Here is a 20,053-nt window from a genome sequence, read left to right on the forward strand (position 1 = left end):
TCTTTATGGTTGAGTAGTATTCCATTAGACATCACATCTTCTTCATTCATCTCTTGCTGGACACTTAGGTTGCTTCCATATCTTGGTCATTGTAAATAATGCTGCTATGAACGTTGGGCAGTGTGTGTCTTTCCAAAGTTTTTCATTTTTTTTTCTGATATATATCCAGGAGTGGAATTGCTGGGCCATATGGTAGTTCTATCACTAGTTTCTTGAGAAACCACCATACTGCTTTCAGCGGCTGCACCAATTCACATTCCCATCCACAACACAGGAGTGCTCACTTTCCTCCACACAAGAGGAGCTTGTTAAATAGCCTGTGAGGACCTTGGTGGGATGGCAGTCTGGACTGTCTGCTTTTGGAATCCTGAAGAAAAAGAACTGGAGACCCAAGGACAGATCTGGCCACCTGGGGTATCTTCCCAGGGTCTCAGTGCAGTGCTCTGCTTGGACCCTTTTGCTGGAAATCAACCCTGAATATTCACTGGGAGGACTGATGATGAAGCGGAAGCTCCAACACTCTGGCCACCTGATTCAAAGAGCCAACTCTTTGGAAAAGAACCTGTTGCTGGGAAAGATTGAGGGCAGGAGGAGAAGGGGGTGACAGAGAATGAGATGGTTGGATGCATCACCCACACAATAGACATGAACTTGAGCAAATTCCAGGAGATGGTGAAGGACAGGGAAGCTGGCCTGCTGCAGCGCTGCAGTCCACGGAAGCGGGTGGGAGGGGGTGTTGCAAAGAGTCAGACGTGACTCAGTGACTGAACAATAACAACCACCTTTCCTGGCACATTCTGGCCAGTTCGGAGGAGCAGGTGACAAAGGATTATGGCTCCTATCACCGGGTCTGACCCAGTGGTACATAGTAAGCAGCTGCAGGGAGAGTGTTCTGGTTTGTCTACGGCAGGGGGCATCCTCCAGGCACCTGTTCCGATTGTTCTGGTCATCCCTGCTGGCATCTAATCCAGACTGGCCACTGACTGCAGGGGTATGGAGGGGCACCTTTTTCTAACTGGCCATCTCCACCAGAAGAGAAGTAAGCCTCTGTCAGGGGACTTCCCAGCGGGCTCAGACGGTAAAGCGTCTGCCTACAACGCGGGAGATCCGAGTTCAATCCCTGGGTCGGGAAGATCTCATGGAGAAGGAAATGGCAACCAACTCCAGTATTCTTGCCTGGAAAATACCATGGACGGAGGAGCCTGGTGGGCTACAGTCCATGGGGTCGCAAGGAGTGGGACACGACTGAGCGACTTCACTTTAAGCCTCTGTCAAGAGGTGGGGCTCTGAAGGTAAGTCACCTGAGCAGGTTCTTATCTTCCGCGTGCCTTCCTCCTCCGGTGCGGCCCTTGGCCTCCACGGGGCAACGTTACCTGGGGAAGTCCTGCCCCAGAGTACAGGGATGCTGGCCCTCACTCACCGCCATCTTGTGCGTGGAGACTACAAGTCCCAGCATCCACCGCTCGCGGCCCGGCCACGCCCCCTTTTAAAGGCCGGCCCGGGGCGGGGAGGGACCCTGCCCGCTGCTGGGACAAGTGGCCCTCGGGCGTCTCTGGCAAGCTGGCCCCGCGGCCAGCCTGGCCTTGACTCAGCCACCCGCTCTGTCTCGATGCATTGGGGTTGATCCCTTCGTGGCTGGCGGTTTCTTGGCCCCAAGATGAGGCAGGGGAAAAAAAAAAGAAGCGAGATCTCTGGCAGAGAGCTGCCCCCCTGCCTGCGCATTCAGCCCACCAGCCACCAGCAGGACCCTGGCAAGAACGGAGGGTTTTGTCAGCTGGGAGCTGTGCTGGTGAATGCAAAAAGTGAAACCAGATGTTCCGCCTTCCAGTTGCTTCACATCCATGCAGGGGCTTGGAGGAGGAGGCAGTAAAAACGCCAGGGCCCTTGATGGCCGACGCCCAGGTTTACGCGCCGGCTAACCTTGCACCATAAATCCGCTGCCCTCGCCGGAGCCTCTGCTTCCGAAGGGGCCGGGCCCAGCTGCGGCGGTGACCCGAGGCTGCGGGCTGGACAGCGGATAAACCCGCTGGGAACTGGGGGCAGGGAGCCTGACTGGGGACCAGCTAGTTGCTTTTCAAGAATTTCCCAGTGGGCGAAAGATGCTACCAGATTGGCTGGGGGGGTTGGCCTTCTTGGGAAATAAGCCCAAATTCTATCTTGCATTTTAGCCTGGAAAGGAATTGGATTTCTCTTTGGAAAGGACTCCAGATGCAAGAGAACTCGGTGGGAATGGACGTCACAGAAGCAGTTTTTGCTGCAGGTCAAAGTGCCCGTGGGAGAAAGGAGAGGTGGGTAGGGACCAGACGCCAGTTCCCCAGGGGCCATTCTCCAGAGACTGGGGTTTATCCTCTGTGCCACGGCATGCCATCCGACATTGGCTGTAAAACAGTCATTCTCTTTGCATGCGGAGGCAGAACTATTGTGGTGGGGCAGAAAGGAAGCGAGGAGATGGCTCAGGAGGCGCTTAGAGACATCCAAGTGATGTCACTGGCTGGGGCCAGGTGGAAGCCGTGAACTCTGAGAACCGAGAATGAAGTCAAGGTCTGGTGGCCAGAGGGTGGGAAGAATCCCGGAGGCCTCCCCAGTTTCTGGTGTGAGCAGCTGAGTGGTCAGTGGTGAGGCCATTGGAATGGAAGCTTGGTGGAGGATCAAGTCTGTTGAGGGGATTCAGACTTTGGTTTTGGACCCGTTGGGTTAGAAATGCTTATAGACACCCGTGTGGATGTTTTAAAGGGATTGTTGAAGACGAGGGTCTGGAGAAGGGAAGAGAGGTCAGGGCTGGGATCTAAATTTCCTCCTCGTGTTGTGGGTGATAATTAGAAAGACAGAGCCCGACAGCTGCTGGTCAGGCCCCAGGTGTCCCGTACTATTGACAGTGTGATTGTGGTCACCTTCTTAATTTCTCTTTCTCTTGTTAGTGTTTAGGAATCCACGAGGTTTCTGGGTGGCCACCTCTGGTCTCTGCATAGATACTGGCCAGTGCCATGGGGCCCTGGGTCATGGCTTCACACCCACGGGTCACGCTCCTCCTCCTGCCTGTGGCTGGCGTCTCTCCTCCATCCTCCTGAGCTCCCAAGAGCTCGCTCAGGTCTCCCCTTGGGGCTCCTGGGGGGATGTCTGCCGTCGATGGCACTTACCACATGGCAGGAAAAATTCTTACCATCCTGACCCCAGATCAGCAGCATTCTCCCCAAGTTCTGCTTTTCTCTCTTTTTGCATCATCTGGCTCAAATTTTCTGCTCTCTTAACATTTTCCCAGCCTGTTGACATTTTTACAGTGGGTAAAACCTTATTATTTCATTATTAGTCACTAAACGGGAATGATTTGCTTTTTCATTGGATCCATGTTGCCAAGACTGTTACATTAATTTTTAGCACGTTCTAAGTGACCAAGTCCTGATAAGTGACTTGACACAGTGCTTCTAGGTCTGTATCTAAGCAGCTGATGGTGGGGTTGCTATTCGGACAGAGATGCCCGCTTACAAGGATGCCGAGGGCAGTCAACCTTGCCGTTCATGCTTGTTTCATCCATGCAGTTTTTATTTTGCCTTGCAATTATGGCTTTTATTTGTTCTAATTAAATAGGAACCTTGTTCAGATCAATGGATTCCTCATATAAAAAGACTGAAAGAACCTCCCCCCTCCTCCTGCCCTCAAGCTGGAGGCTGAAAACAGATGCTGCTTGTACCAGGGAGTCAAAAACTGCACTTGTGTGACTGAGGCTGTGACATGTGCAGGAACAGCGGAGGGGCTTGCTTGTGGGCTTGTGTGGAGCCTGCGGGCTGGGCGAGGAGGGCCCTGGGCCATCTGGTTCCCTGTCCTTGGGAGGCTGGGACTGGCACCACTCTGGTCCCTTTCTCCCTCTCTCTCCTGGAGCCCTTCTTCACTTTAAAAAAATTTTTTTTGTAAGGATTTTTTTTTAAAATGTCAATTCAGTTCAGTTGCTCAGTTCTGTCTGACTCTTTGCGACCCCATGGACTGCAACACACCAGATCTCCCTGTCCATCACCAGCTCCTGAAATTTACTCAAACTCATGTCCATTGAGTTAGTGATGCCATCCAACCATCTCATCCTCTGTCGTCCCTTCTCCTCCTGCCTTCGATCTTTCCCAGCATCAGGGTCTTTTCCAATGAGTCACTTCTGCACATCAGGCAGCCAAAGTATTGGAGTTTCAGGTTTAACATCAGTCCTTCCAATGAATCTTCAGGACTGATTTCCATTAGGATGGACTGGTTGGATCTCCTTGCCGTCCAAGGGACTCTCAAGAGTCTTCTCCAGCACCACAGTTTAAAAGCATCAATTCTTCAGAGCTCAGCTTTCTTTATAGTCCAACTCTCACATCCATACATGACTACTGGAAAACCATAGCTTTGACTAGGTGGACCTTTGTTGGTAAAGTAGTGTCTCTGCTTTTTAATATGCTGTCTCAGGTCAGTTCAGTTCAGTCGCTCAGTCATGTCCGACTCTTTTGTGACCCCATGAATCGCAGCATGCCAGGCCTCCCTGTCCATCACCAACTCCCGGAGTTCACTCAGATTCACATCCATCGAGTCAGTGATGCCATCCAGCCATCTTATCCTCTGTCGTCCCCTTCTCCTCCTGCCCGCAATCCCTCCCAGCGTCTAGGTTGGTCATAACTTTCCTTCCAAGGAGTAAGCAAGCACTGTAACTAGTTTTAAGACTTTATTGAATTTATTACAATATTGCTTCTGTTTTCTGTTTTATTTGGGATCCTCTCTTCCCGACTAGGGATTGAACCTGCACCCCTGGATTGGAAGGCAAAGTCCCAACCACCGGAGCACCGGGGAGGTCCCTCCTGCAGCCCTCCTTACTCTCCTGCAGTGCTTGGTGCTTGCTGGCACCTGGATCACTCCCAGGACTGGATCTGCAGATGTCCTCCCCTTTGGGGACCCTTGTTGCAGATAACGATAAAATGCAAATGGGGGAGGGTCATGGAGCATGTGGGGTAGATGAGAGCATAGAGAAGGTCAGGCTGATCACCAGAGGTGTCTCTGGGGAAAGGCACAGAGGGGACCAGCAGGAGCTCTGGGAAGGACCAGCCAGCAGGAAGGGAGTTGGAAGAGCAGCCAGGAAGGCAAGGCTGCTGGGGGTGCGGGTGCACCACGGGCCATGGGAACAGAGAGGGGACGGGGGTCTTGGAAGCCTGGAAGAAGCAGATTTTGAGAAGCCGCAGTGATGAGTCAAGACTGTAGACAAGTCAATAACTGTAGACAGTTATTAAGACAAGCAGTGAATTGTCCGCTGTGCACGGTAGTCATTCGGTCTTGTCCGACTCTTTGCGACCCCATGGCCTGTAGCCCACCAGGCTCTTCTGTCTGTGGGATTTCCCAGGCAAGAATACTGGAGCAGCTTGTCATCCCCTTCTTCCGGGGATCTTCCCGACCCAGGGGTCGAACCCGTGTCTCCTGCACTGCGGGTGGATTCTTTACCGTCTGACCACCAGGGAAGCCCATTAGATTTAAGAGTTCAGCGCTAACTAGGGCCGTCATCAGAGCTGGTTAGAAGGAAGAGCTGGGGCCGGAAACCAGCCTCTAGCGGGCTGGAAGGCAAGCACCCAAGACAGCAAGTGAAGCCCCCTGAGGGGGATTTGGGGAAGAGAGATGGGGCGGAAGCTGGGGCGGAGGGAGGGGCTCTGTTTGCCCTGCTCTGCTTAGAGTCTGATGTGAGATTCACTTCACTTTCGTCTCCTGTTCCAAAAGAGAAAAAGACAAGGGCCGTTGGGGGACAGCCCAGCCTGCCTGCGATCGCCCTGTGGATATTTCCACGCTCATGATGGAAACTGCTGGTGTGTCCTCTCGGAGTCGTCCTGTCGCTCCGATGGTGTGTCCGCAGGAAGGTCACCAGGGCCGCGAGAAGGCCTGGGTGGTGGCCGACCCAGGGAGCGTCCACTTTCCAAGTCCAGCCCTGCCGCACCCTGGCAAGCTGGCTCCTGTCCTGGCTGCACTTCCACGCCCTGTGGACTCACCTCTTTTCTTGGCCAGGGGGCCAGCTCCAGGTCCCCGCCATTGGTGAAAGTGTTTTGTGTGATTCCTCCTGTTGCCTGGAGAACACTTTTCTCTTTTATTATTGTTTTGGTTTTAACCGGAGAGAACATGGGTGAGGAGGCCAAAGGGCTTGAGGGGCGAGGGAGGGAAGGGGAGTCAGGGAGGGGGGTCTGGGGAGGGGAGGCCAAATGGGGTCAGCTCGCAGGTGAAAGCCAGGGTCAAAGGTCAGGAGTGGGGAGGGAGGGGGACAGGTGTGACCCTGGGCAGGAAGTCCAGGGACCCCACGGTGGGCTGCTGCTCAGTAGGAAGGGGGCAGGATCACTGGAGGAGGAGGCAAGAATGGATAGAAAGCTCTGTGGTTCGGCTCTCGTGGGGGCCGAGAGGAGCCAGGCAGGGACCAGGGGGCAGTTTCCTCGTCCCGCCTGCCTGGCAAGAGGGACAGTGTAGTCATGGCGACCTTCATAGCAATGGTCCAGAGTTCCCTCCATCAGTGCTGTGAGGATGTGGGAAGGAAGGGTATGTGTGGGGGTCAGAGGGGGAGCTCAAGGTAGGAAGGCAGGCGAGATGAAGGGCCAGGGGCTGGGGGAGCGAAGGGTCGGGGCCTGAGCCCTCCCCCAACCCCATAATTCCTGGTCCTCCCCCTTCCCCACCTGCCCTAGTCTCATCCCTGGAAACCAAATTCATTTCACTCCCTGTCTATCCGGAGATTGGCCTTCAGGGTCATCGACACGTGGAGTGGCGGGCGTGGGGGGCGGTGACGGGCCAGTGTGGGTGCATCAGGGGCACCGAGTGTGCCTCCTGGTGCAGGGGGCTGCAGGTGGGAAGGCTGACAGTTTGGGGGCAGGGGCCACGTGGGAACAAGACCCTACCGTGAGGATGAGCCGGGAGCGGAAGGGGGTTGAGAGTGGGCTTGCTCATAACCCCGACCACACCAGTGCTTAATCGGCTTTATTTTAAGAGCAGTTTTAGGCTCATGGCATAATGGAGCAGAAAATACAGAGATTTCCAAGATTCCAGATGCCCCACGCCCACGCTCACTTCCCTCACCGTCAGCGCCCCCTCCCCTTCACGTGCTCATCCGTTCAGAACATTAAGCCCTGTTTCACTTGCTGCACTTGGTGAGCCGCTTCTAACAAGTCGACAGCGATGGAAGGGAGATGCGTGGCTCCCTAGACCAGATTGCCGAGGGCGACCCAGCCTCCTCTGCCTTGACCTTGCTCATGGGGATCTTGCTCAGGGGAAAAGTGCTGTGAGGGCACTTAGCCCCGTGGCCGGATCCATGGGCAAAGAAACCAAGGCCTCCAGCCAAGAGCTCCGTGAGTGAGTCGAACTGATGGACCCGGTGGAGCTGGCAGTTGACCAGTCCCAGCCAACGGCTCAGGAGAAGCTCTGAGCTGGGATCCCCCTGCCAAGCTGCTCCCAGATTCCTGCCCCTTGGACACTGTGAGATAATACTTGCTTTTTGTTCTAAGTCCCTAAGTCTTGGGTAATTGGTTATGCAGCGAGAGATAATGAATATAATACCTTTAATTTCATTCTGATTATCACTTTGTCCCTAGACTTGCCACAGGACCTACTCTGTCAAGTCTGTTTCTTCCTGGCTCTCTCCACCTTTCTGCTGCCACTGGGCTGGCGATTCTTGGGACCGGCAGCAGAGCGGTCGTCCTCCCTACCCTGCTGATTCTGCTTGCTGGTTCCGAGGTCTCTTAGTCTTCCTTAGGCCTCCTTTCCTTTTTGTAAAAGAGTTTATTTAAAAATATATTTAAAAAATTGAAGTGTAGTTAGTTTAGAGTGCTATATTAGTTTCGAGTCCACCACAAAGTGATTCAGTTATATACATGCATGGTTCAGTTGCTGAGTCAGCTCTGACTTTCTGTGACCCCCTGGACTGCTGCATGCCAGGCTTCCCTGTCCTCCGCTATCTCCTGGAGTTTGCTCAAATATATATAGTTGTTTTCAGATTCATCTCCCTTATAGATGATAAGGTATAGAGTGGAGTTCCCTGTGCTCTATGTGGTAGATTCTTGTTGTTTGTCTGTTTTATATGCGAAATGGCAACCCACTCCAGAGTTCTTGCCTGGAGAATCCCAGGGACGGGGCAGCCTGGTGGGCTGCTGTCTATGGGGTCGCCCAGAGTCGGATACGATTGAAGCGACTTAGCAGCAGCAGCAGTGCATATATGCTAACCCCAAACTCCTAATTTCTCTCTTCACCACCACTCCCCACTATATTCTTTGAAAGCCCTGAGTTTGTTTTCTCTGTCTGTGAATCTGTTTTGCATTATAAATTAGTTCATTTGTATAATTGTTTTTAGATTCCACACATAAATGGTATCGTAGGATATTTGTCTTTGAATTACTTCGCTTAATTTGATAATCTCAGGGGTCATCCGTATTGCTGAAAAGGGCATTATTTCACTCTTTTCTGTCGGCTATGCAATATTCTGCTGCACGCATACACCATGTCTTCTTTGTCTCGTCCGTCCACTGTCGATGGACTCACGTTGCTTGCACGGCTCGGTTGTTGTAAATAGTGCTGCTGTGAACACTGGGATGCATGTGTCTTTTTATATTAGCGTTTCCTCTGGATATATGCCCAGAAGTGGGCTGCAGAATCATGTGATAAGTCTATTTTTAGCTTTTTTCAGGAAGCTTGATACTGTTCCCCATAGTGGGTACAGCAGTTCACACCCCCACCAATGGTGCAGACAGCCCCTTTCTCGCACCCTCTGCAGCCGGCATTGTTTGTAGACTTTTACATGCTGGCCATTCTGATTGCTGACACGTGGTTAGGCTTCCTTTTCTTCCTTCTTATTCTTTTCTTTTCCTGAAACTCGTCAACCACTAGCACTTAGGAAAAAGTCATGGGAGATTAAAATATATATATATTTTTATCCTTGTGTGTATAAAAATACCTTTACCTGCTTTCATTCTTGTTCCGTTTTGTTGTTCAGTAAGTCTCTGACACTTTGCCACCCCGTGGACTGTAGCCCCGGAGGCTCCTCTGTCCATGGGATTCCCCAGGCAAGAACACTGGAGTGGGTTGCCATTTCCTTCTCCAGGGGATCTTCCCAACTCAGGGATCGAACCCACGTCTGCTGTGTCTCCCGCCTTGGCAGATGGATTCTTTAACCGTGGAGCTGCCAGTGAAGCCCTGGTTATTGAATTCCAGATAGAATGTCATTTTCTGTTAGAATTTTGAAGTCATTAATTGTCCTAGCATCCAATGCTGTATCCGTTGTACCATTTTCCTTCCTGTTCCTCTGTGTTCTTCCTCGATTTTCTCTCCTTGGGAGTTCGAGGGCCCTCAGTTTCCCCCGATGTGGTGGAGTTTTATGATGACACACCTTGTTGTGTCAGTTAGGATCCTGGAAGTGAAGAAAACCCAATTAAAATGTCCCCAATGACAAGTGGATTCATTTTCTTGAATGATATAAAAGTCCTGGGATAAGGTGGCTTTCAGGTTGTTTAACTCAGTGGCTGAATTACATCAGGAACCCTGGTTTTAAAAAAATCTGTTTGTTTTGCCAGAATGCCTTGGGTAGTTCCTTTTGTGGGTACAATATGGCAATGGCTTATATTCCAGAGGCAGAAGTTGGAATTACCTTGTCCTCTGACTCTTTAAAACTGGAGAATGTTTCCTAGAATTAATCCCATCATTGGCAGACTTTCTATCAAGACCCCACACCCAAAATTAGGTGTTACGGCTCTTCTTAAATGAATCACTAGACAAGGGAAATAAAATTAATATGATTGTCTTCAGCTAATCAAGGTTTTTCCAGGGGTCATGTATGGAGGCGAAAGTTGGATTGTGAAGAAAGCTGAGCACCGAAGAATTGATGCTTTTGAACTGTGGTGTTGGAGAAGACTCTTGGGAGTCCCTTGGACTGCAAGGAGATCCAACCAGTCCATTCTGAAGGAGATCAGCCCTGGGATTTCTTTGGAAGGAATGATGCTAAAGCTGAAACTCCAGTACTTTGGCCACCTCATGCGAAGAGTTGACTCATTGGAAAAGACTCTGATGCTGGGAGGGATTGGGGGAAGGAGGAGAAGTGGATGACAGAGGATGAGATGGCTGGATGGCATCACTGACTCAATGGACATGAGTCTGCGTGAACTCTGGGAGTTGGTGATGGGCAGGGAGGCCTGGTGTGCTGCGATTCATGGGGTCACAAAGAGTCAGACACGACTGAGCAACTGAGCTGAACTGAACTGAATCAAGGTTTACTCCCTGGAGCTGAAGATGAGGTTGGTCTTTCCTGACACCATGACCTTGCAGTGGAGGCTGAGGACTTAAATACAATCTGAATCTTATTACAAGGAAGAATAAGGCAAATTGTCTAGTGACTAAGGGTTCTTCTGTCATTTACTGTGATGGAAACCCAGTGATCTGTCTTCTAAAAACTTGTCAAAGTCTCCCATCCATCGACGCCCCCTCCTGTGTCCTTTGTCTTTGTGGGTCTATGGCATTTCATTCCTTTATCACCATTTTAATAGGGTTTATGAAGGGAAAGGTGAAAAATGAGTGGTCAGTCTCTCTTCCTGTTTGGAAGCCCCCAGCCAATGTTTCTCAGACTGGGAGCTGTAGAGACTCAGTCTGTACAGCCTATAGTGAGTGAGCTATGACTAGCGTTTTAACAAATGAAAGAGCGTAGAAAATGCCAGATGGTGTGTATTGCACAGAGTGAGATTAAATATTGTTTCAGTTGAGTATGCCTGTGTTGTGTGTGCTGGGAAGAGATGTGAAACATGTTTCTCCCTACAAGTTGCCCACAAAACTATTTGGAAAGCATTAAAGAAGGGGCTTCCCAGATGGCTCAGTGGTAAAGAACCTGCCTGCCAATGGCTGAAGATGCAGGTTTGATCCCTGCCTCAGGAGGATCCCCTGGAGGAGGAAATGGCAACCCACTCCAGTATTCTTGCCTGGAGAATCCCACGGACAGGGGAGCCTGGTGGGCTACAGTTCATAGGGTCACAAAGAGCTGGACACGGCTGCAGCAACTGAGCACGCGTGCACTTTGAAGAAAGCTCTTCTGAGCATTTTGTGCCCTACAATCCTGTCTTACTCGGGGTGGTTTTACGGGTACGTGAGGCTCAGAGAACATAGCAAGTCCATCCGACTCCAGTCGGCATGAACTAACGTGATTTACGCATAAAGACATGGTTCAGTTCCACAGAGTCAGTCAAAACTCCATGGAAGTAAATGTGTTACTGTTTTCATGTTATTCGTCTCTGTTTTCCCAAGGAAGAAACCGCGCTCCAGAAGTATCCTTGGCTGGAGCAAGGCAGTAGGCAGGTGGGCCTGAGAGGCTCTGGACACTGAACGTGGAGCCTGGCTGAGATCCGCTCCCCTCCCCCCGCCCCGTGGTCAGGGCTGGGTCACAGCCCTCGCTGAGTGTCCAGGGTAACCTCTGCAAACATCTCTCCAAAGGCCGCATTCCCCAAATGTTTGGAGAGCCTCCGACCAGAAGAGACGCTAGGCTTCCGCTGAGTTACGTAACAAAGTACTAGGCGCGAGGTTTGGTTTCAAGGCCTGTTTTCCACTCAGCCTTGCTCTTCCCAGGCAGCTGTATTCAGCAAAGACTGATGGGTGTATTTCCTCCACCTAAAGGTTTTCAAGAAGTGAAAACATCCCTCTGGGCGAGGTCACCATCAACCTGAAAGTCTGCTCCCTGGGTCCCCGCCCAGGGCCGTGGGCGCCCCCATCTGTCGTGCTCACGGTGCTGCCGCCTCTTCTGCTTCCTTCCTGTGTCCCCTTGTCATTCTAGCCTGTGTTTTCCACTTTCCAATTTTAAAATTCTTTTTTTTTTTCTAAAATATCTTTGACATGGAAAAATCGTACCTAATTAAGGTGTCCAGCTTAATGTTTTGATATACATAGACACTGTGGGGCTTCCCAAGGTGGGCCAGTGGTAAAGGATCCGATTGTCAATGCGGGAGATGCAAGAAATGAGGGTTCAGACCCTGGGCGGGGAAGAGTCCCCAGAGGGGGAAATGACACCCCATTCTGGTATTCTTGCCTGGAGAATCCCATGGACAGAGGAGCCTGGCGGGCTACAGTCCATGGGGTAGCAAAGAGTCAGACACGACTGAACATCTGAGCAGAAGATAATATACACGTAGACACGGAAAAGATCCCAAGCTGACTGACACATCCCTCACCTTCACGTAGTTTCCGTCGTGTGTGTGTATGTGTGTGAGAGGTGAGATGGTTTCCCCTTAGCTCAGTCCTCTTTTGCAACTCTCAGGCATCCAGGACAGTATTGTTAGCAACAGTCACCACGCTGTATGACAAGTATGTTCTTTCTGTCTAGAACATACTCATCTTGCGTAACTGAAGCCCTGTGACCCACACCATGCCATTTCTCTCTCTGTCTACTTGCCAATTCTGTGCATCGGACTATCACAGATTCCACCTACAAGCAAAATCCTACAGTGTTTCTCTGTGTCACAGCACGGGGGGCTCCAGGCCCACCCATGTTGTCACAGGTGCTGGCATCTCCTTTTTAAAGGCTGCACAGTTACTGTCTAACCTTATTTCTGATGCCGAGGTGATCAGAGAGGCGTGCACCCCAGTCCTTCATTCCTCGCATCAAAAGCCAACATTCTTTACTTCTCAATATTTAAAAATTGCAGCAGAAGGCTTGGAGTCCTTTTCTACATTGTCCAGCTTTTAAACTGCTGTCAGTGGGAAACTTAGTCTGAATACCGCGCCTGGTGCTGTTGGAAGTTGGAAACCCTCCCGGCAGCGCGAGGCTCCCGTTCAGTTCCAAGTGCGTCCTATTCTCTACGGTGTCACTTCTATAATTAGCCTGTCCCTGGCTTAGAGGCTGCAGCCCCTCTCCCTTGGATCATGGGATGGAAGGAGGGGGGGACGAGGGCCCAGAAGCTGAGCCCGACAGGGTCCAGAGCTAGGGGTGCTGGGGGTCCTGGCACCCTCATTCTTGCTGTGTTGCTGCTTTTCAATGCACGTGATTTGGGAAAAGACATGTGAACGGTGCTCGGAAAACCATCATCGCTCCATGAAGAAATGGCAGGCACGGCCGCAAGCGCGGTGCAGTGCGGGGACCGGCTGGGTCTCTGGGAGGAGAGGAGATGGGAGAGGTTGAGGGATGGAGGAGGAAGTGAGGCCCTGGGGCCTGTGCAGGGGCTGAAACCTCGGGCGGGGGCTTTGGCGCCGTCACCTGCAAGCAGACACTCCCCAGCCTGTTAGGGCGCAGCCTGTCCTTCGCCTGGACCGGGCTGGCCAGGGGCTCGTGGGAAAAGACAGTCCTTGGATTGCACAGACACCTCTGCTCCTGCCCCTGGTGACTTGGACGGAGGTCAGGGCTGAGCCGCGGCTCCGGGTTCTGCTCCTCAGCACGCTGCCGGGCTCTCCCCTTGGGCAGGGTGCCCCAGGGGTCAGAAGGAGGGATGCTGGGAGCTCTTTGAGTGCAGAGCTGCTCTTGCGGGGCACCCCAGAGCGTCAGCTCCCGTCTGCCCCGCCCTCCCTCTCTGGGCTGAGAGCCGCGAGGCTGACACCCATCAGCTCAGAGCCCGGCACTGCCCTCGGAACTGAGCCACCTCATCGCACTTGGCGGGGTCGCACTTCCCTTCTCAGACCCAGCCAGGCCCCCAGCATCTGCCAGCCTCAGGGCGCTCCCCTGTCCTCTCAGTCCAGAAGGCTGAAGCACGCTGGGACACACGATGCCCTCTCTGCTCGAGGTCCAGGCGCTGAACTGGGGCTAGGAGAGGCCGAGGAGCCCATGAGACGCAGGCTCGTGGGGCGGGAGGTGTCGCTCTGCTCAGGGGCCTGCGTCTCCTGGGTTTATATGCCCAGCCTCTGCCAGGACATGCTGCCTGGCTCTTCCCTGAGCAGTGTCTCCTGCACACGGCCTGGCTTGGAGGGACGTTCCTCTGTCTCCCAGCCCAGCCCTCCCTCAAGTCTCTCAGATTTGTTTTTCTGCTGACACGCGGGAACCCCAGCATGTGTTCTCTGAGACGCCCTGCCCTTGGAAGAGAAGCCGGCTCTAGTTATCTGTTAGCACATGCTGCCCTCTATCGGCTCCCTTGGCAACAGCAGCCCCATGCCTTCGTGGAGGGTCCACAAAGAGATTCCTTGCAAGTAAGCAGGCTCTTTCCCTTCCCCCAGCACCAAGGACCAGCCCTTGCTCTTGGGAGGGGCTGGGGGGAATGTCAAAGGCAGGCAGGCCTGGTGGGTCTGGCTGGGGGCTGGAGGGGGGAGCGGCCCAGTGTCTCACTGCCAGCTGTGAAGTAACTGGAATTTTTTAGCTTGGGAGCTGGGACCAGCCTGTCCTACGGCCGTGCCATCCACCTGCTTGCTCACAGCTCCTTGCTGGGCCTAAAGAGGAGGGTGCAGGGCCTATCCTCTGTGCACCCCGAGTGGCTTCCTTCTCCTGCTTCCTGGGGACAGGGCTCCCCTGCTGCAGCCCCGAAAACCAGCTCAAACGCTGAAAGGCGAGGCAGGGAGGACACACACACCTCGTGAAACAGCGTCTCTTGTGTTTGAAGAACCCGCAGTGATTGGTTGAACATTGTCCAGTTCTGTTTCCAGGGGAGTCTGGTACCTAATCAAGGAACAAAGTTCACAAGTGTGGGAGGAGAAACTGGGAAACATTTTGTTTTGGTAGCTGGCAAGCTTGTCTCCAGAGGTGGTGGAAAGAAGCTAAAAGAGGAAAGCACTGTTTTCCTGCAATAAGCCCCAAATCTGGCAAAAGCCAAGCGTCGTGCTTGAGCTTCGCTGCTCAGCAGGAAACGATGCGAAAGTGAGTTTTCATGAGTTCCGAGTTTTTGTAGTATGAAGCTCCTTAGAGGAAAAAAGACTCGCTTCACTATGAAGCAAAGTTTGGAGCGAGCCACCTTTAACTTTCCTTAAATTGGGGGTGGTGGTCACAGAGGTTAATGTGCTAATTCCAAGGGAGCTGAAACTACTGTTTGGTGGAAGCAAACCACTGATCCCTTCGGCCCTGGGGAGCAGGGATGGGGTTGAAACTTGAAATTATAAGCCTTATTTGAGATGATAAGGTTTTCACGTAAAGGGAAAGTGAAAGTAGTTCAGTTGTGTCTGGCTCTTTGCAACCCCGTGGCCTGTAGCCCACCAGGCTCCTCTGTCCATGGGGTTCTCCAGGCAAGAATACTGCAGCGGGTTGCCATTTCCTTTTCCAAGAGATCTTCCCAACCCAGGAATCCAACAGACATCTTTACTGTCTGAGCCCCCAGGGAAGTCCAGTTTTCCTGTGGGGTTCAAGCACCTCACCCCTTCCGATATGGTCACTCTTTGTAGAAATGGAAAAGACACATTTTTTAAAAATGTATTTTCATTTTGAATTTTTATTCGGATCTCTAGCTGCAGAAACTCATCATCAGGAGACTCATCTTTTCCACTCAACTAAAAACAAATGCTCATGTTCCTCCTTTCTGAAAATCTTGAGCAAATTCTGAAAAAGATTAAAACAAAAAAGGTTCCTTTCTTTTGACAGAACTGACCTGAAATTTGGGCCATGTTCATCTGTGATGCCTGACGGTGCTGATTCAGCCTCAGAGGAGCCCGGCATCTTTCTAAAGGTACTTAGGCACAGCCCAGGCAGGCCAGACAGCAGGCCCTGCTCTGGCTTCTAAGAGCCTGGCGGGCAGGGGGTCAAGCTCTGAGGGCTCCCTCCTGCTGAAAACGGAGCTGAGTCTGCTCGGACACGTGTATTGTGCACTCCAAGATTTGGTTTGTTTTATAGCCACACTTCCCCTCATCCTCCCTTCCCGCCCCTCCGGCGTAAAGATGGCGTCACGAGACTTTGAGAGATGATCCATGCAGTTCCTCTTCCTCACCATTTCCTGAAAGGCCAGTTCCGCCTCTCAGGAGAAGAGTGTTTTCCCAAAACCAGGCCCCTGCTGAGCTGCAGACACGGCTCCCTGGTTTTATTTGGGTAACGTCAAAGGTAAACAGAGGGCCTTGGGCTTATACGTGGTATTTAAAACACAAGAGCGTGACCATTTAAAGAATACCTCTAGGAGCCGCTGGGATTCCCAGCATTCCTTGCTTCGCTGTGAGTGTTCTCACAGTGGCCCGGGAAGCCTCCAAGGTCTGAACTGGGGAACTGGCTGAAATGCCCAGAGCAGGACCCGAACCCCTCAAGGTGTGAGTGAGGCTCCAGCACATCTGAGATGACGGGCCTGCACCATCCAGGCGGGACTGGCATCTTCTTGGCTTTGCTACTTGGTGGGATCAGAAGCTTTTTACTTCTCCCAGCCTCCATCTGGGTCCTCCCTGGGGTGGGGGGCGGGGTGGGGGGTGAAGATGTGAGTGTCATTATAGAAGTTCAATGCTTAGATGCCAATTGGTAAGATACCAGTAGATTATCTTTTTAAAAGTTTGAATTTAAAGGGCCCAAAGGAAATGAGATGTGGAACTGGCTTCCTCAAGCCCCGAGCCTCACCTGGGCTTGTGGTCATGTAAGGGAAGGAACTGGGGTAGAAGCAGAAATAGAAGCTTTGGGAGGAAGACGAGGAGAAAGAGAGAGGAGAGCTAAGACCTTGTCTTCTTGAGCAGCTAGTTCCCATCACAGCCGGAGCCTGTGAAGGCGTGGGGAGCAGGCCCTGGGGGAAGCAGGGGCTAAGGGGGCGTCTGCCCTGCCTGGGGATTCAGCCCGCCGCCATAGAACCTGACAGAGCCCTGGGCTTATGGTCTGGATCCCTGTGGAGAGAGGTCTTGGCTGGGAGCAGAAGAGGGGACTTGGGGTGTGGGGGCGGACTGGGAATCAAGCCAAAGCTCCCAGTCTGCCAGGCCGAGAGGGGCCTTCGAGTGCCAGCCAGTTAACCGGTTAAGCGCCTGGTTAATGAGTGCACTGTGGTCAGAGCACACCTGGGACTTCCTAGATCCCCATATGCTCGCTCCAGGCTCTCTGCACACCCGGGCCTTTCCCGCCCTGCGTGCTTGACTCTGCTTGCTGAGCAGCTGTTGGGGGAAGGGACCCCTGGGACAAAGTTTTCTAAAAATCTGATGTTTGGAGGGGGGAGGGGTGATGTTCTCCTCACTAACAGAAGTGGCAATGAAAACACAAAGAGGACTTGCTTCATGAACTTGGAAGCTCCAGAAGCTGTTAGGCAAGATATGGGCAAAAGTGCATCGCCTCGTATGTTATTGCAGACTGTAGATGACCTTTCATCCTTGTGGCCTTTCCTGTAGAACTGGGTTTTCATCGTTGCTCATATAATTTCTTCTAACTTTTACGTATATATAGGGGTAGAGGAGGAGGAATTGGCTGAAGGCATTTTACAATATTTTAAAAAAAATTCTAAAAAATGCATGCAGAAAAGTGCCCAAAGCCTAAACGTATAATTCACTAGCGGTTCACAGCTGGAGAACACTCGTGCAACCAACACTTACACTAAGGAACGGGGCTTGCTCAGCCGCCAGGAGCCCCCTTCTCCCCAGCCAGCCCTGGTCTCGCACCATAGTTGGGTGCTGCCTCTTTTTTTCCCTTAAAAAAAATTAGTTTTTAATCGTGGTGAAAAGCATAAAACCAAATTTATTGTCGTCATTGTTTCTAAGTGCCCAGCTCAGCGGCATGAAGTGCATTCAAACGGTGTGACCCTCACACTTGCCATCCGCAGACCTCTTTTCATCTTGCAAAACCGAAGCTCTGGCCCCATTCCCCCTCCCCAGCCTCTGGAGCCCACCAATCTGTGTCTGTGAACCTGCCTCCTCTGGGGACCTCTTCCATGGAGCCAGGCAGCGTTTGGCCTTTGGTGACCAGCGTCTGTCACTGCGCGTGATGGCCTCACGTCCCTCCACAGTGCAGCCTGTGTCAGGATCTTCTCTTTACCAGGCCGACGGGCATTCCACTGTGTCGATTCCCCTTTTGTTTACCCGGTCATCTATTAATGGGCACTCGGGTGGCTTCTCCCTCTTGGCGATTGTGAATAAAGCCGTTATGAACATCGATGTGCAAATAGCTCTTAGAGTCCCTACTTTCAATTCCTTTGGATAATTACCCAGAGGTGGAATTGCTAAGTCAAGTGGTAATTCTAGCAATGGCTCAGACGGTAAAGAATCTACCTGCAGTACAGGAGACTTGGGTTTGATCCCTCGGTTAGGAAAATCCCCTGGAGAAGGGAATGGCAACGCTTTCCAGTATTCTTGCCTGGAGAAGTCCATGGACGGAGGAGCTGGTCAGCCACAGTCCCTGGGTCACAAGGAGTCAGATACGACTGAGTGTCTCTACCATGTGGTAATTCTATCTGTGAGTTTTTGAGGAACCTCCATGCTGTTTTCCATAACTAGTTTCGCCCGTTTTTATGTTGTTGTTGTTGAGTCACTAAGTCATGTCTGACTCTTTACGACTCCACGGACTGTAGCCCGCCAGGATCCTCTGTCCGTTGGATTTCCCGGGCAAGAATACTGGAGGAGGTGGCCATTTCCTTCTGCGGGGATCTTCTTGAACCCTTGTCTCCTGCATTGCATGTGGATCGATGAACCCCTGGGGAAGCCCCTTTTAAATTTCTATGCATGGAACTTTTCAGTACACACTGTTTTGTCTGGCTTTTTTCTTGAGTTTTGTGTAGCTCAATTTCTGTTGCTATATTTTTAACAGACATCCAGGTTTGTAAGAAGCTCTACTTGCTTTTTATTTGTCTGTATTTCATATTTTCCCATATCTTCTAAATAAATATGCTTGATTTACAATGTTGTGCTAATTTCTGCTGTACACACACACACATATTTTTAAAAAGGTTTTTAAAAAATAACGTGTATTTTTAAAAAGTTCACATGTATATAATAAGAAATCAAAAGGCATAAGAAGCAACAAACAATTGCTCGTGAATCACAAGCAGTTTGGCATTTGATGTGTCATTGTTTTTTAAAAAGTCCTTTTCCATTAAGGCTTAATCACAGAATGGGGAATATAGCTCCCCGCGCTATATCCCATGTCTTATTACGCTGTGTTTTTATAGGTGAGTCCTTTCAGCCCTATGGTTAACTGCCTAGCATTTTGCAAGGGTTTTCAGCGGGATAGTACATTGCCCCCTGTGCGGTCAACAGCAGGCCCTGCTGGACAGGGGCGCAGGAGTTATGCCAGGATCTGTGCTCTGGGTCCCGCGTGGGGATGTCAGCTGCGCCTCTGTCTCTGCCGCTCTCACAGACTTCACAGCCTGAAGAGGCAGGCGTCTCAGCAAGGACACCTGCCTGGTGCATGAGCTGGGCCTGCTCCCATGGCAAAGATCCGATTTGAAGATCGATTCTATAGTTTTATGATGGAGTACTTTGATCAGCTGCTCAATTACCCTGCTGATAACCGAATACTAAATGTGATAAAATAGCTCCATGATTCCACACCTTGTCTCAACCGGATTTCCAGCCCCCCCCCCCCCCCCCCCCACCTCCCTGTCAAGAAAACTGTTCTTGGAGTCACAGGTTTGCAGAACTCCTGTAGCACCTAGCACCTATGGATTTTACTGATTGCTTCCCTTTAAAAGAAAACAAACAATTTCTGCAGAAAGCTGAGTGAGAGAAATATTTTGTAAGTCAGATATGTGAAACTCAGCTTCCAACAAGGTCCTATTTAAACATTCCAGCGGGTTCCAGCAATGCTAAGTGAACAGGGAAGTGAGTCCTCATTGGGTTGGTTGGGGCCTGGCAGCTGCACAACAGTAAGAGTTTCCCAAGAGGAAGGCACTTCCGGGAATAGAGCTGGGGGCCCGGAGGTCCGGCGGTCCCCTCCCTCGGCTGTCAGCTCCGCTTCCAGGCCCTCTGGGGGTCGGGCCCTGGGGTGTGGAGAGGGGGAGCGGCAGTGATCTATTCAGGGGGAGTCAGGGGTCCTGGGCTGGGCTCCTCCTCTGACACTTTCCAGAAACGCGATACTGAACGATTATCTTGACCGCGCACGGCCTTGGCTTTCTCCACTTGCGGAAACAGCATAATTTATAGAGATCTTAAATTGCGTGTTGTCTGTTGTCATTTTTTTGGGGTCTTCTTTCCCAGAAGGTCAAGTGTTTGAGCTCCTTATCACTCTGGAGGTTTGTAGTGCCGGATGGAAAGCAGAGTTTTCCTGAAT

At 51.6% G+C, this 20,053-nt stretch overlaps 2 long non-coding RNA genes across 2 annotated transcripts in view; both read left to right on the forward strand.

Moving 5' to 3' along the window:
* The first annotated feature begins 1,518 nt into the window (after window positions 1–1,518).
* On the forward strand, window positions 1,519–10,713 carry LOC132658319 (uncharacterized). The gene is made up of 2 exons (XR_009597761.1): window positions 1,519–2,288; window positions 4,751–10,713. It is a non-coding gene; the product is annotated as an uncharacterized LOC132658319 (long non-coding RNA).
* A 3,898-nt stretch (window positions 10,714–14,611) lies between these two features.
* Window positions 14,612–20,053, forward strand: part of LOC105603892 (uncharacterized) — a 39,857-nt gene continuing 34,415 nt past the window's right edge. Inside the window, exon 1 of the long non-coding RNA XR_001436416.4 lies at window positions 14,612–20,015. This is a non-coding gene — a long non-coding RNA (uncharacterized LOC105603892). The remainder of the gene's footprint in view (window positions 20,016–20,053) is intronic.

The sequence above is a fragment of the Ovis aries genome, chromosome 20 (genome assembly GCF_016772045.2).
Source record: "Ovis aries strain OAR_USU_Benz2616 breed Rambouillet chromosome 20, ARS-UI_Ramb_v3.0, whole genome shotgun sequence".
NCBI classification, from domain to species: domain Eukaryota; kingdom Metazoa; phylum Chordata; class Mammalia; order Artiodactyla; family Bovidae; genus Ovis; species Ovis aries.